This window comes from Bactrocera latifrons, unplaced genomic scaffold (assembly GCF_001853355.1).
Source record: "Bactrocera latifrons isolate USDA-ARS-PBARC rearing strain unplaced genomic scaffold, ASM185335v1 scaffold_188, whole genome shotgun sequence".
NCBI lineage: Eukaryota > Metazoa > Arthropoda > Insecta > Diptera > Tephritidae > Bactrocera > Bactrocera latifrons.
In genome coordinates this window covers 537,871-553,334 of record NW_017535385.1, presented here as the reverse complement: position 1 = coordinate 553,334, position 15,464 = coordinate 537,871, and the positions used below count along the sequence as shown (strand labels likewise).

General features: G+C 38.4%; 1 protein-coding gene across 6 annotated transcripts in view; it reads right to left on the bottom strand.

Moving 5' to 3' along the window:
* The window catches only part of LOC108967441 (tyrosine-protein kinase Src64B), a 68,783-nt gene that overhangs the window by 41,550 nt on the left and 11,769 nt on the right, over positions 1-15,464 (bottom strand). For 5 of the 6 annotated variants that reach the window (XR_001993260.1, XM_018930849.1, XM_018930853.1 and 2 more), the window contains exon 3: positions 1,635-1,660. The exons of the other annotated variant lie outside the window; for it this stretch is intronic. The gene's annotated coding sequence lies outside the window, so the exon portion shown is untranslated. The remainder of the gene's footprint in view (positions 1-1,634; positions 1,661-15,464) is intronic. 6 annotated transcript variants of the gene reach the window in all.

Here is a 15,464-nt window from a genome sequence, read left to right as displayed (position 1 = left end):
TATATCTGACTCTTTTAGTTTTAGGACTTACAAACAACCGTTATGTGAACAAAACTATAATACTCTCTTTAGCAACTTTGTTGCGAGAGTATAAAAAAATGGTGAAAATAGGCACTTTTCGGCCGTCAAAACCCAGGTARTCCCTAAAGGTCGTTAAAAATATTTTGTGGGTACGGTGATGAGCCAATGTTTTAAAAACCTTTCAATGCAGACAAGGCTTAGAGGTCTGTGTTAACAGGTTAACGGTATGCATTCCACACTTGTGTGATTGTAGCTAAAAAACTTCTCCGAATATTTACGGAAAATTATCTTCTTCTGTATTGGCGAGAAATTATCAAACTGACWAAACAATTTTTCCTAAGTCAAAACTAGTGCGCTTGGCTTAAGTGAGACTGATTCAGTAATAAAGCTTGTCCGCTGTTATCGCCATACTTTYGTGACCGACTGTTTGCTGTAGACGACACAAAAACGAATGTGCGCGTAACTCACGAGTTTAGAGTCGAGTATCATTTTATTTTATTGTTACGTTCAAGTTTTCACACACTCAACAACAACACAAGCGGCAGTTCTAAAATCACAGTTTATGCCTTTATGACCACTTCTCACACACATACACATGCACCTACACCATACATGATATACATATGTATGTTTATACATAAAAAGTACGAGCATTAATTATTAAAAAATGTACTTTATGATGTGTTATTTTTTCAACAGAAGCTGCCTGCCAGAGCTCCAGTATGAAGCACACGTGTGTGTGTATGTTGGTAGAAGTAAGCGAATTACAGCTTCACGCTTCTTCGTTTTTTAGCATTTTTGGAGTAGCGTTTTCCAGACTCTTGTTCCACTATATTGTTGCTTGCTCTTTGCTTTTGTTTGGGCCTCGCTGGTGTGCCGGCTGCTTGTTGAGTTTCGTTTTGTTTTGAACTGGAGCGCAATTTAATGGCCACTTTGGCACACATGTTGAAATCTGCTCGGCACAACGCGTACAAAACAGCAGCAGCACAAGCAGCAGCGGTGTGATGATGGATTCTTTGTGCTTGCGAACAAATGGCTCTACAGACACACCGGTGCACAGATATAATCGGCAGAAAAACGCATGTACGTAGACACGTATGTATGTGGGTGTGTGTGGCGGTTGTTGGGTGTGGATGCAGTGGAGGCACGGAATCATCAAAAGCATCAGCGCCAGCGATAGCATCGCCAGCAGCAGCAACGGCAGCGGTGAAAAGCGAAACAGCAAAAGTGGCTSCAACAACARCAAGCGCCGCAGTAGAAACAGTAACTAACGATAACAACGAGCAATAATCCACAGACGGACAGACAAATATGCTACTACCGCTGTAACTGTTCATGAAAGAAAGCGGTTTTAATTTTTTCTCGCTGAAATTGAAAGCTGCTTTGGTGGAATGGACGGCTTGTTAGATGGCTGCTTGATTGCGGCCACATTTGGCAAGACAGCAATGGCTCTGATAAAGTTGGACACCATTAAGTCTGCTCAAATAATAAAGTAATCATAGAGATGGTCTGATCTGCGCGCATAATCAGCTGATTTCAAGCGAAGGTTATGCACTACCTAAATATACATAAGTATTGAAATTTGGTATTAGATTCACTGCAAGTTTGCTTACCTTTTTACTAACAGTATATTGTAACACTGTAAAGAAAAAAAAAACAGATTTTAGAAAACATAATTACTTTCGCATATTTTTTAGAATCATATACATATATAGATATGTATGTATAAATTATTTTTATATACCATGTCATTTTATATTACAGACCAAGAAACGGCATTTGAAAGCTTAAAAACAGTTGAAAGCTAAACGAACAGAAACGACATAACTAAAGGGTTTTTTTCAATAGGGATACTACAAAAGTAGACCGATAGGGACAGCAAACGACGCCATATTTTTTCCTGCTCTTTTGACATTTCTCATTAGTAAGGTTTGTAATTTCATCATGGAAAGATATACGATCCAACAGCGTGTCGAAATCATTAAAATTTAATACCGAAATTCGGAGTCAGTGGCATCAACTTTAAGACCGATACGTCCAATTTTAGGCTGTCATAATCGTCTTGTCAGATCAACTATTGAGCGTCTAGTGGAAAAACTTGAATCCACTGAAACAGTACGAAAAGTTCCCATGCCAGTGAGACAAAGAAGTGCCCGTAGTGCAGAGAATGTTGCTGCCGCTAGCGCAACAATTGAGGAAGACTTAAATCAGTCTCTCACACCTCGTTCTCAAGCGTTGGGCAACTCTGTGACGTCTTTGTGGCGAATTTCGAGAAAAGATCTTGACCTACATATTTACAAGTTCGATTTGACCAAAGAAGGGCAGAGGACAACTTGAAAATGAACCGGAATTTCATCGAAAAATCATCTTCAGCGAAGGGGCTCATTTCTGGCTGAATGGCTTCGGCARTAAGCAAAGTACGCGTTATTGCTCAGTCAGCAATCCACACGTACTCCATGAGTCACCATTTCATGCTGAAAAAAKTACGGTTTGGTGCGGTTTGTGGGCCGTACTTCTTCCGTGATGATCAAGTCGGGAACATTACTGTGAATGGAATTAGCTAACGCTCTATGATAACCGAATATTTTTTGTCCGTATTGGATGAAATGGACTTGGACAATATGTGGTTCCAACAAGACGGCACCACAAGCCACACAGCGAATATCACAACCGATGAAGTTTGATGAACGTGTTATCYCACGAAATGGCGAATTGGCCGCCTTGGTCGTGCGATTTGACACCGTTAGACTATTTCCTGTGGAGCTCCGCCAAGTCTATGGTCTATGCCCCGCATAAGAAGTCGAGTTTCATACATAATGGCATCGAATGTACTTTCACAGGAATAAAGAATTTCATTAATATCCCAAAACGTTTTTGTTTTATTCAAAAATACTTTTGTAGCGCTCTTATTTAAAACCCCGTCACAACATAGGTAAGGAGATGATCTCATCATCGCTTTCGATCCTTGCTGAGTTCAGTTTCATTTCGAAAACATTTAGCTAACATCAGGGCGAGTGCGATAGAATATGCTTTAAAATTTCTTTCCAATAAATATTATTATCTACCCACATATGAGTGTTTCAGTAAAACCATTAAGGCTCAGCTGGTCCACACTAAAGCGAGTCAAATGGACGCTTAATGTTAACATAAGCATAAAAATTACATTAGTGTTAAGTACTTGAAGACACACACACATACATATATTTTACATGAACGAAATGTAGATAAGTGCGCACTATAAAAAGTATAAAAATACAAAAGTTAAAAAGAATAATATGGAATATGTTGCAAGGCAAACTCTATATACACACACGCACACACTCATACAAGCGCATAAAGCATACGAAGCCCACACGCGCAAGCCAATGATAGAAGCGAGTTGCTATTGATTTTTATGCAGGAAAACACTTCACAACTCAGCAGGCGACCAAACAAGCAAAATGGAATTGTTCATTAAATAAAAAGCAGAATATTACCAGCTAACCAACCTACTTATGTACCTAACATACATACAAAAGTACATGAGTATGATTATAGAAAAATAAATAAACAAATGAGAAGTTATTTTAGAAGATTTGAATAAAAGAAACCTAAAATTTGTCATAACAAGTATTATTACTCAACTGCTCTGCTTTCAAGACATGACAACCCTTTGGGAGCTTAAAGCAGTGTCCGGTCAATTAGACAGTTACATAAAGGAATCAGAAGAAAGGAATGAAATGAAATTTTATTTCCTCAAATAAAAAAATGTGAGTTTACTTGACACACCTTCAGCGAGAACGTGGCGAATTTCTACCAAACACATATGCAAGGGTGTGCGGAGGTGTGAAGCAATATGCTAAAAGGTATAAATAAGGCATAAATAAAGGAAAGGCCGAACGAAAGGAAACCAAACATAAAAATAAAAGAAACAAAGTAAAAATGCCAAAATGTGCCGAATAAAGCGGATTTGAAAGGAAAAATAATGGTAGGCTTACGCAGAGATACTGATAGCCCCATAACGCTGATGCGGCCTTTGTGGAGGCCTGCCTCTGCTGCTGGTGGCAGTGACATTTTCAGAGCCAGCAAACACGCAAACAGGCAGACACGCAACTCTCTAGAATTCTACTCGCGTGACACGCGTCTTGAATACATTAATGGTTTGAGAACGGGAGGCCGTATGGGCGAGCTGAGTGGGTGGGGCGGAAAACAAAGCTGAAGAAAATGGAAAACGAGAGTGCAGCATTGTATTTATTTGCTATTACATTTTTTGTGTAAATATTAATGAACGTTTGTAGAGCCAGGAAGTGAGCTTTCAATTTCTACTTATTGCAACAATAAAGCCGAGAGATCGCAAACGACGTGGGTTCGATTAGCAGCGGTGACAGGCGGGGGTGCAACACTAGATTATCCGTTTATTTAATGAACATTCAAATTAAATAAATTAAACGTGCGTGGTATGTAATGTTATGTGCCAAGATATGACCTTGGTAAATTTCGAATTAAATAAATAAATGTAAAGGATGAGAGAGGTTTTACTACGAGAAGTGAGGTATGACGGATCGATTATTCATCATTTACATAAATCTAAAAAACAAACCTAGGCAATAACAGTATTCAATACATACATACAAAATGACCTCACATTATCACATGATCTAAAGGCAAGAACGTTAACGATATTGCCAAAGAGACGATATTTTTTGGTGGTTTTTGTAGCAGCGCAAGAAAACGTTTTCCAAAAAATTCAAATTTAACTTAAGAATTTTTGAAGCTTGGAAGAACCTACTCCTCGTTATTGTCGATTTGATGTATCCGTTTGGACCGGTTTCACGACGCTTCCAAGCAAGATAGATGTTTATGGGAACTTTTTTCTTGGTTTCGACACTGAGTGCCCCAGAACGTTGCTGCAACGTCTAAGATCACGAGCATTGCCGAGATTTGGGTCTCAATAGAATAGTAAATAGTATCATATGTGTATTTATAACCTGTATATTAAGTTTGCCACAAAATTTGTAAAACCCAGAAAGAAACGTCGGATACACTATAAAATACGCCGGCTGCCTTTTATATTTCTGGCAAGTCAAAAATTTGTGATAAAGTTTGACATTTTTGATGTTATACATACCCAGAACGTTTTGACATGCGAGCGCTAGTTGGGTTGTTTACAGTAACTTAAAATCTTCACCTCGCACAAAAAATTAAATTAAAACTTTCAACAGGAATTATCTCAGCARCAGTGCATCGATGAACTTAAATTTTTGACGATGAATCTTCATCCTTGTTTAACGATGGTATGTTGATTTGGTCGAGGCATTGAGACAACTGTAAGCATAAGTGGGACCAGCATAGAYTCAATATTGTATGAACATTTGGTGAGATCTCACATAATTTGTCGATTGCTCAAAAGAAGCCTCGGATTGTTGGTCGAAAAAATAGAAAAAATAAAAAAATAAAAAAAAAACAAAAAAATACTATAACGGTACTTCGAAAAGCGTCAATCATGTCATAAAAAGTGAAGAATTGTGGATTATGTCCGAACGTAAACACCAGTCGACTATGTGGGTATATCAAAATGAGCCAAATGTAACGAAAACTGCACACGCACAAAGCACTTTCAAGCAAATGGTTGCCTGATTTTATGGAATAACTAAACATGTAGCAACCCTAAAACTAAAACAATCCAGAGCTTTCACTTCTGAGTGGTACACAACCAATTGTTTGCCAATTGTCTTTCAAGAAGTCAGGAAAACCAACCGCCGAAAAGCTCTCACACATCGACTGAAACAACTAAGCGCTTAAAACATAGAAAATGAGCCGTTCGCATATTTCCTAACTACTCGTACTTTCGACAGAAGAAATAAATGTTTCCAGAATTTATTTACACCTACACCAAATGATTTAGCTAATAAAGCAAAGTAGAGAATTTTTCAATGAAGTGAATACTTTTCCAATGTTTATTGCAAAATTAGAGCTGGCATTTTCATTAGCTAACGCAAACACAGGGCGATGTTGAAAAGATAACCCAAAAACTGTGTCCATTTTTATGGTTTTATGCACCTTTTCTGATAAATATTTACAAGCATATAGAGGCTTAGTAGGTGCAATGCACATGAAAAATCAATCACTCCAGTAGATATCTATCATTTCCAGCGCTCACAACAAGCGCGAGTGTTTACAATTATCGGTTTTTATACAAAAAAAAAAAAATCGAAATCAAAACATATAGACATTGTATATACATTTTTTGTATGTATACATACATATACATATATCTGGTGATATGTGCAGTGTTGSCTTCAATGATTTGATTATGTGCGCACCCGATTGACACCGCCATGCCGCCGAAGCGGCCGATCGTAACTCGGTAGTGTTGCCATAAATTGAATACTTTATGAGTTTGCTGGCGCAGCAATGACATTTTAATGCATTTGGGAGCGGGTGAGATAATAGAAATGTTGCAATGGCTGCATAGCTAACCGAGGCTTTTGTAATTCGAAAGCCACAAAGTACACCGGTGTGCAACAACAACCAATATACAAGCATAAATACGACAGCAAATGCCTGCCGATGCACAAACACAAATATTTTTATGTTCGTGGCTTCTGCATTCTTTCAATCGGGTAATCGAACAGCAAGAAATGCATAAAAGTGATAACTTCCAACAATCAGTTTTGATTGCCGCTAAAGATAATTGATTGCCACCGCTTTTTAATGCATTTATTTTCAGTATGATTTCACTCGTATTGTGTGTAATTCATAAGAACAATAAAACGTTACGAGCTGCTAGTAGCCGACAAGTCGTAAGTGTTCGGTTTTGGTTTTTAGTTTCTTATGCATTTTCGTTTATTATTATTATTATTATTTTATGTTTTCCTCTGCTACATGTGTAATTTCATTTCTGTGAACACTTGGGAGTACATTTCCGGTGGTTTGAACTGAGGCCCGAAATATGAACGGGGTTAAAGTAACGTGTATGTTAACGGTTATGTTTTATTAACTGCAGAGAATTAGTAACAGCCGGGCGCGATTTCAGTGATGCATTTCATCTTATCATTTCTTGCTCTCAGCACTAATTTTTTATCGTGTTCCGTTATGGTTCAGTAAAATTTAATTTATTTCGTGGCGCATTATTCACCTCTCCGTCCATTCAGCGGTGCATAGAATTATTGCTGTCGTTTGTGGGTCACTATTCTTAGTCCAATTGCACTAATAGATCACTGTATCTTTTGTTTGCGGTGTAAGACTATTAATTTTGCAATAAATTTCACACAATTACCGCTATGCACATATGTATGTATGTATCGTTCGTAAGAAAGTGTGTTTGTAAGAATTTAGGTATCACAAATTTATCCCATAAATTAATTTAATGGCCAAGTGCACAACGGTAGTTGCCAATAAGACTGTAGGAAATTTTTACAGCGCACGACCCTTGTTAGCCGACGGAGAGCATCACCACATCACGAGAAACCGCGTCACCTGTCAACTCTCTTGTTTTAAAGGTCTTAATTTCAGTGCAGTGTGTGCATCTTTTTGACAGATTGATTCGAATAGCACCGAAATCTTGTAGCTCTTTTATAGATAGTTGCAAGTTTATTGAATAAATCTAGAAAAAAATCAGTAAAAAGTCGCTCAGATAATATCTTCTCAGGCATGGAAGGTACCTGAAGGCCACTTCACACCATCAGGCATCTTGAGACCCAGCATCCATTGGATAATATTCGACCGAGTAGACCACTTCCAGCACGCCACAGCTGAGAGTATACACGAAGACCGTGAAGAATCGATTCGGCGACTTTCGCATCAACTCGTACTGATGTATGGAAGGCCTTGGAGCTTTGTACATCGATATCTTAAATTGAAAGCGTACAAAATACAGCCTTTCCAAGTGACATCGTTTCGCTCTATGGGCTCTTGAGAAGTTCCAAGAAGATCAGACGTTTACGAGCCAAATTTTTTTCAGTGATGAGGCCGATTTCTATCTCAATCAATATGTAAACAAGTCAAATTGCCGCTCTTGAGAAGAAGAGAGGAATCTGAAGGGATTTAAGAGCTGTTATTTCATCTAGAAAAGATYGACCATCGCTCAATATTTCTTGAAAAATTATGCTGGTAAGAGCGTAACTGTCAATGGCGAAAGTTATCGCCTGAAATTGAAGCTCGTGAACTCTACAACAGTTTGTTGAGCAAATAATTTCAGGTTTTGGGTCGGTCGATTGGCCACCTAGATCGTGTGTTATCAAGCCGTTAAACTTCTTCCAGTGGCGATATGTAAAGTCTAAAGTGTATTGCGGAGAATCMCGCTTAGATTCAGGACTTGGAGCAAAACAGCACGGGTGTGATCGCCAGTTACCAGTCACAATGCTAGAACGAGTTAACGAAAATTTGACAGACGGATCATCTGAGACGAAGCCGCGGCCAACATTTGAAAGAGATATTCTTCAAAAAATAAATAGCAAAGCATGTTTTTTCGAATGATAATAAACTTTTCATATCAAGTTAAATGTTTCTCGGTTTTTTTTTTTTGTTTTTTTTTGTTTAAAAAAGTGGAGAACATCGAAAAAGATGACCCTTTATTTCGTGGCAGGACCAAGTAATACTAGCAAATTATGTTCGGAAGACAACGAATTGAAACGAACGTGCTTTCTTGCAGGGCTTGATATACATGTACAAGTATAGAAACATATCTACGTCCGTCAAGAGTGAGTGAGTGACTGACCTGTGGATTGGGTTGTTGCAATTTCAATCGATTTCAATTCGCTGAATCTATGCCAAAGAAGATTTTACGGTCAATTTACAGACAGCAATAAAGTAATCGRGTCCGATTGCTGGCAGTTTGTAGAGCAACAAAATGACATTGTTTGCCATCAGCTGCAGAGCAAAAGTGTCGGCAAAAACTACAACAAAACAGCACAGCAATGACACTGTGGCGACAAAAGAAGCCAGCGAAGGCGTGCAAGCAGTAACTTACAACATTYGTGCAACAATCTGCAATCTACTTGTGCATCTGTTCGTACATATAGAAATGCTTAAGAGTACGTGAAAATATGCTTTAGAACACACACACACACGTACACGAGGGCTGGAAATATGCTTAAACATCATTCCGTAGCAGGCACTTGAGACAACAAGCATCTCATAGCGAGACAACAATGAGGTTGCTTTCTCAGCCGACGCATTCCTTGCACCCTTCTGCTGCATCAAAATCTTCAAAAGTATCGCCACAGCTGAGCTGAATCCGCCTCAAGTCGCTCCCTCAATTTTATATGCGCACACAGTGAAATTTCCTAGCATACGGAGCCGCACTCGGCTAAGTGCTGTGAAATTCGAAAACAGCCGTATGCACACTTCCTTACTTCCTCCCACTGGGGTTGAAGAAGTTATGTGATGAACATCTAACAATTGCTTTTGATGCGCCAACGCCGTGGATATGGTCGCTGTCGCCAAGTACATTTCAACTTCTCCCCCACCGCCCGGCGAAAAGCCGAAAAGAGCGCCGTCCCACAACGTCAGAACCCTCAAAGGCACTCAGGCGTTGGCACAGAGGGTGGTGCGGCAAAGTTTTGTAAGCATAAATTGGAACACGAATTCCTTGAGATTATTTCGCAGATTCCGCTTTTGCYGTTTCGCACAAATTTCACAGCATATTTTCCAGCGCAATTTGACCGACGTGGCGGCTGAGAGCGGAGGGAATGAGAGCGTGCGAGCGCAAGGAGGTTGGCTTGAAGATGGGGGATAATAAACACTCTTGCCTGCCGCTCTGCAGAGGTCTAAATGGCTTTGCGTTGTTGGCTTCTTTTATTTTTATTTTGTTTTTGTTTTTGCTTTTTGTGGCATCTAGCTCATCTTTTCAACTTCACTCTAAATGTGTGTTTACAGTGAATTTCCCTGATGACTTGATGCGGTGGCTCATACTGATGTTGACGTTGAAGAGCATTTTTGTTTCAAGGCGAATTGACAGGGTAAAAACGTAGCAGCGCTGGGTAAACTGCAAATGTATGTATGTATGCATGTATGTATGTGTGCATGTGGTGGTAGCAGTAGATGAAAAGGTGCCATTTAAAGTTTGGAATGCACAGTTATGAGCGCAGTGCAGTGCATTTGCCAGGTGTCCTATTTATAATCATTTCTCCTATTGCAACTTTGTACTAAAACGAGGTCCGCAGTGAGAAATATTTATTTTTATTTTTAATTTTGACATAGATTTTAATGGTCGATGTTTAATTTTTCAGCTTGGCATCGGTGAGATCCTTGCAKCAAAAATGTAGCCCATAATTATGCCAAAAAAAGTGACCTCGTATTAAAGCACAAGTCTCGTCTTTCAAAATGATGGGATGCTGCTCGTCAACATCATCATAGTTAATTCTAAGTTGGGGATGCTTAGACGAAAGCTCCCTTSTGTCCATTCAACGGTTTTTTACATGAAATTTTGCTGGCAGTGGTCCACTACACCAAAACKTACAGTAAGATTGGCTCGACGACCACTACGTAACCCCAATGCATGAAGCTAGGCAATAGACTCCATGTAAACCCTATAATTTTTTTACACATGCAGGGCACTATTTTTCACTCTCTCCTCCACATTGACTTTTCATATCAGTTTTCYATCTGAAGTTTCTCCCAGTTGGTAGCTCTTTAACTGTTAATTCATCTCCGTKGAAATTCGGTTTCCTTGGCGGGATTTTGTAACTCCATATCCATATTTTCGGCACTTATACTACCGTTATAATGAACGTAAAGGGTTTTATATTATTTTGTAACAACTTATTTACTTTACTTTACATGGAYTTCACTTATCAGATTGCCTACGCAGCTGTTCCGAAGCTCTTTTATTGAGGTTAAGTCACWTCTGATTTGACATTTAATTCTTTGTTATACTTTTACGTATATTTTCTTAACTGTGCTTTATGAATAGAGCAACCGATTGGTGGTGTGAGTACACATCTATATGAATATATATGAACAAAAGCGCATTCAGTCTTATCTGCTTGATTTTAAAAAACTCTGATTCCTACTGCAAGCAAGTGTGTATGTGTGTGTCCGCCTTTAAGTACTAAGTCTAGTTTATAACTCAAAAGCTTTATGAGCTCACTTTGTCCTTGAAGGCGCTGATTGCTGGCGTTGGCATGAAGTAGGGACTGGTGTAATTTAATTACTTTATTTCTTTTATTTTCTTAAGTGCTGAAGTAGAAAGTAATAAAAAGTAGTGAAGTGTTAATCCGAAAAACTTCGATTTTTATAATKTTTTCTAGGTTGGTATGACTGTCAGTAACATCTGTGCCARATGTCACATTAAAATAATCATTAATATTTAGTCTTTTGTCTTTCTAATGTACATGAAGTGCATTCGATGCACGTTATGCAGCAACGAAGTTCCTCTAAAATTTGTGTCCGGAATTAAATTTCCGGCGTCAAATAATTGGAAAAGATCTTTGGTGATAATTGTTTGTCGCGAGCAAGTGTAGTTGATTGGTACAAAYTATTCAAAGAGGGACGAGAACGCGTTGATGACGAACCAGGTCTAAGATGGTCATCGACATCAACWGATGATCAACACTCCAATAAAATAAAGGTACTAGTGCTTGAGAATTGACGATTAACAGGCAGAGAACATACTGGCTTCGTTAGAATATCAGAAGAATCAATGAAAACAATTTTGAAGTATAATTTGAGCCTAATAAAAGTGAAAACRCGATTGGTTCCAAAATCATTCAACTTTTTCGAAAAACACGAGTTAACGTCTGTGAAACAATGCCTTCCGACTATGAGCGATGAGTATTGAATACTTACGACCGGCCGAACATTGTGACAATGGTGAGCTGAAGCTTATTCGTAAAAATAGGCTAGAATTATGGGCCGACAACGCTTTGTTTTTGCACAACAATAATGCACCGTCGCAARCTGCAATGGTTCTTCGTGAGTATTTCGCCAAATTTTCAACCATTTCCTCTAGCTATTCAACAAACTCAATCGACTGATCCGGGGAAGCCGCTGTCAGTCAATTGAAGACATTAAACGTGAATCGCTACGCGCATTRAAGGCTACTCCGCCGGTATTGATTTTGACAACTGTTTCGGGGTTTTGAAAAATATGTGTACAAATATATTGTGGGCAATGAGGATTTATTGAAGAATAAATTAAGAACTTTAAAATCATAATATTTTTTGTTCATAGTAGTTAGTATATGAATGAACGAGCACTTTAGAAAAACTTACATTCTGGGCTCTGATGCTTTTCTTAAATGGAAAACGAAAAAAAATCATTATCTATCGCTTCCGGTATAATAACATTCGGGAGAAACCATTTTAATCTTCTTGAGAGCACATGTAACCGAAGAAATGAGTCATCGGTTTCGGTAGTGCGACTATATTAAATCTGCGATCTGGTATCGAAATCGRTTAGAAGAAGGATTWTTAGCATCAGCAGACGGCAGCGTTAATCCGGATTAACTGCATTAAGGCGAATTAATTCAGGAGTTAGTGAAGATAATTCTGTTGCTAACTCCCGTTTAAAGCTCAAATTTTAGAGAGTTGCATTTTCGTTGGCAACATTGTTAAAAATGGAAAATTTTAATCTATCCTGAATGAAAAACTAGCCACAGTGGCAGCTATTTTTCAAATTTTTAATAATAAAACAAGAAGTTTTACAGTTTTAAAAATAACTCGTTGATATGCTATTGTAATAGAAAACTGTTTTGTAAAAATTGGTTTACCTTCTATGTTTCAAACTCGCATAGCTGCCATCCGTCACCTTCAAATCTGGATCCCATTATTAAGGTTATAAGGATTACATCAAGTGTGAATGTTTTAAAAAATCAATTTTATATTTTTCATATTTCGATAACATACTAAAATTGCAAAAGGTAGCCACTCAGTTCAATCCGGTCCACCAGTCTGTTTTTAAACGCGTTTTTTAAGGTTTCATAGGTRCAGAAGGTCAAAATCGCTGCAGCATTGGAGGACATTTTATATCGCCGTCGGAAATCTCGTATACATAACTCAAAATATATTTAATTTTTTTTTTTTCGAAATTTCACTGTGCATTCTTGAAACATGTATAAATATACCCTTAAAAACAGTGTTTTCATTTAATCTCCAAAAATCGATGGTTTTAGGTTGTCTTACAATGTGTGCCCCTTAAATATATGTATGTTTAAGTCTTCGACTCGTTACTTCTATACAGGTTATACGTGAGCTCTGCTCGCTAATAATAAAAGTCATAAGAAGACAACGACAAAGTTAACCTTTTTAATTCAATACACTCTTTCATATCTTTCCTATCTTTTATGTCATTTCGATTTTTATTTATGCCAGTCCTTTGTTCAGCCTTAAAGAAGAAATACGATTTATTCTCTCAGCAAAGAAAAGGGAGAATTTGTGCCCTGAACTTCACTTCCTGTTTGCTAGCTCAAAGCGGTATTAAATGGTACGGATTTAAACTGTGATCAATTACAATGCATGAAATTAATATATAAATGCATTTTACTTGTTGTCGCTGTTTATTTTTGTATTTTTTATTTATTTATTTATTTATTTATTTTTTTGTTGCATTTTGTGGAAGCACTTGCTTTCCGGTTAGAATGCGTTGAATTGCAAATCTGCACAAAACCAGAAACTCTTTTCAATGGAAAGCGTTTCAGCCACTTTATTATTCCGCCAGGAAAAGAGAAATCAATATTTATCAATGAAAATGCTACAACTTTGGAACGTCAACGGGAGCGAGTAGGCGGGGTACGAACACAACTRTGGGGGCGGAGCAGGCGCAGCACATACGCTTTATTTTCTACATGAAGACGTCCCCAGWCCGGTGGAAAGAGCAAATGCASAGGGCAAGAGCGACAGAGCGCCAGAGGGCACTCGTGTCAGAGGCTATCGGCTGTTCGAACYATTATAATTTTCTCGTTTTCTATTCAACTTTAGTACGCTCGGAMMGCTTGACTATGCCATCCACTCTATATTCATATGTAATCTCGYCTATATGTATGGAGGGGGTGTGTGCACATAGTGCTCGGAAGCAACAATGTTGATACTTGCGATCAGAATAGAATGGAATGAAATGCAATTGCTGTCGTGGGCTTTGTGTACACACATCAACAAACATATTTATGACGCGAACGTGTGTGAGTTCTTCAGCTTCACTTGATTTGCTCACATTTATTCAAGAATATTCCACAAGCCTGTGTTTGCTTCCATAAATTCCCAGCGGGAAATAGACACAGGAATCAGGGCCATGATCCGCGTATTAAATGTTTTCTAAAGCCCTTATCATAACTAAATGGAGTAATAGAAGACAGTGAGCCTTCGGAACTATAGTCGAAGTTGTTGAAGAAAGTTCTAAGTTACCTTTGATCAGATGATTAAGACGTCTTTAATAGAAAAAACTGTACCACTTACACAAATTATATCARAATAGGCCAGTTCTAGTACAAAAAACTTTGGAGGAACAAAGATTAAACTCTATAAAGGAATGATTTCAGTGTTTAGTATAGATATTTAAGCAAAGCAAAACGTCGCCTTCGTCCAAGTATGAGTCTAATATTTCCTCAATTATTCTCTATTTTCTCTGAATAAGTAAGCAGCGAGAATATGACTGCAATATTCAAAAGAAGCTTCCAGCCGGGAACACAAAGTACACTTACGAGTGCAACAAGAGCACATCGCAGAGCATGTATGCAAATTCCAAGTTACTTGTTTGTACTAATATCCTAATGAAATAGCAGAGCATTGAACTTCCTGTCGATATGGACGAAAGGCAGACGGCAGCAGCCAGTTAAGCTAGTAAAGCCTAAAAAACGGAATAAGCAGGAAGTGAACAGTRCACAAACGTGGAAGCTGCCTGCTCGTTCTTACCAGCCTATATACATATGTGTATGKAATATGCAGGGTGGCGAAGTGCGGAGGCGCGAATAGACACGACAGGACAATGCGGCGTGSGCTCGAGCCGACCGAAGTTAGCAACAGCAGTGTACTCATTGCATACGTCCAACAAACGACGAAACGCTTCCAYGTTTGTAGACAAATATTTATCACCACCTGCCCGTAAATATATGTAAGTATACAAATTCTAGAATAACTGACCTAAAGAACACAAGTGAYTTCAAATGGCGCATTGCAACGAAATATGAATGAACTCGTGTCAGACTTGACTTAGTTTTTAAACCATTTCAAACTCAAATGAATGGTAATGTAGTTGATCCAAAGAGCTACTCTTTTCAATAGCCTYTTTTTGACAGACCATGCGTGAGTCGTGTCAAGTGCGTGTATGTTTGGGATTCCATCATASGAAGACTTACGCCGGCACAACGTTTGCAAAAGGTTCAAATTTATTACGAAAATTCACGTTCTGGAAAGAATGTGTTTCGCCCGCTTCGCTCACTGCCAAGAAATTAAACCTATCAGTTAAACCAACTCGGAAAGTGTATCCAAACTACCCGCCTTGGCTGCTGTCAGACTTATCAATTGAAA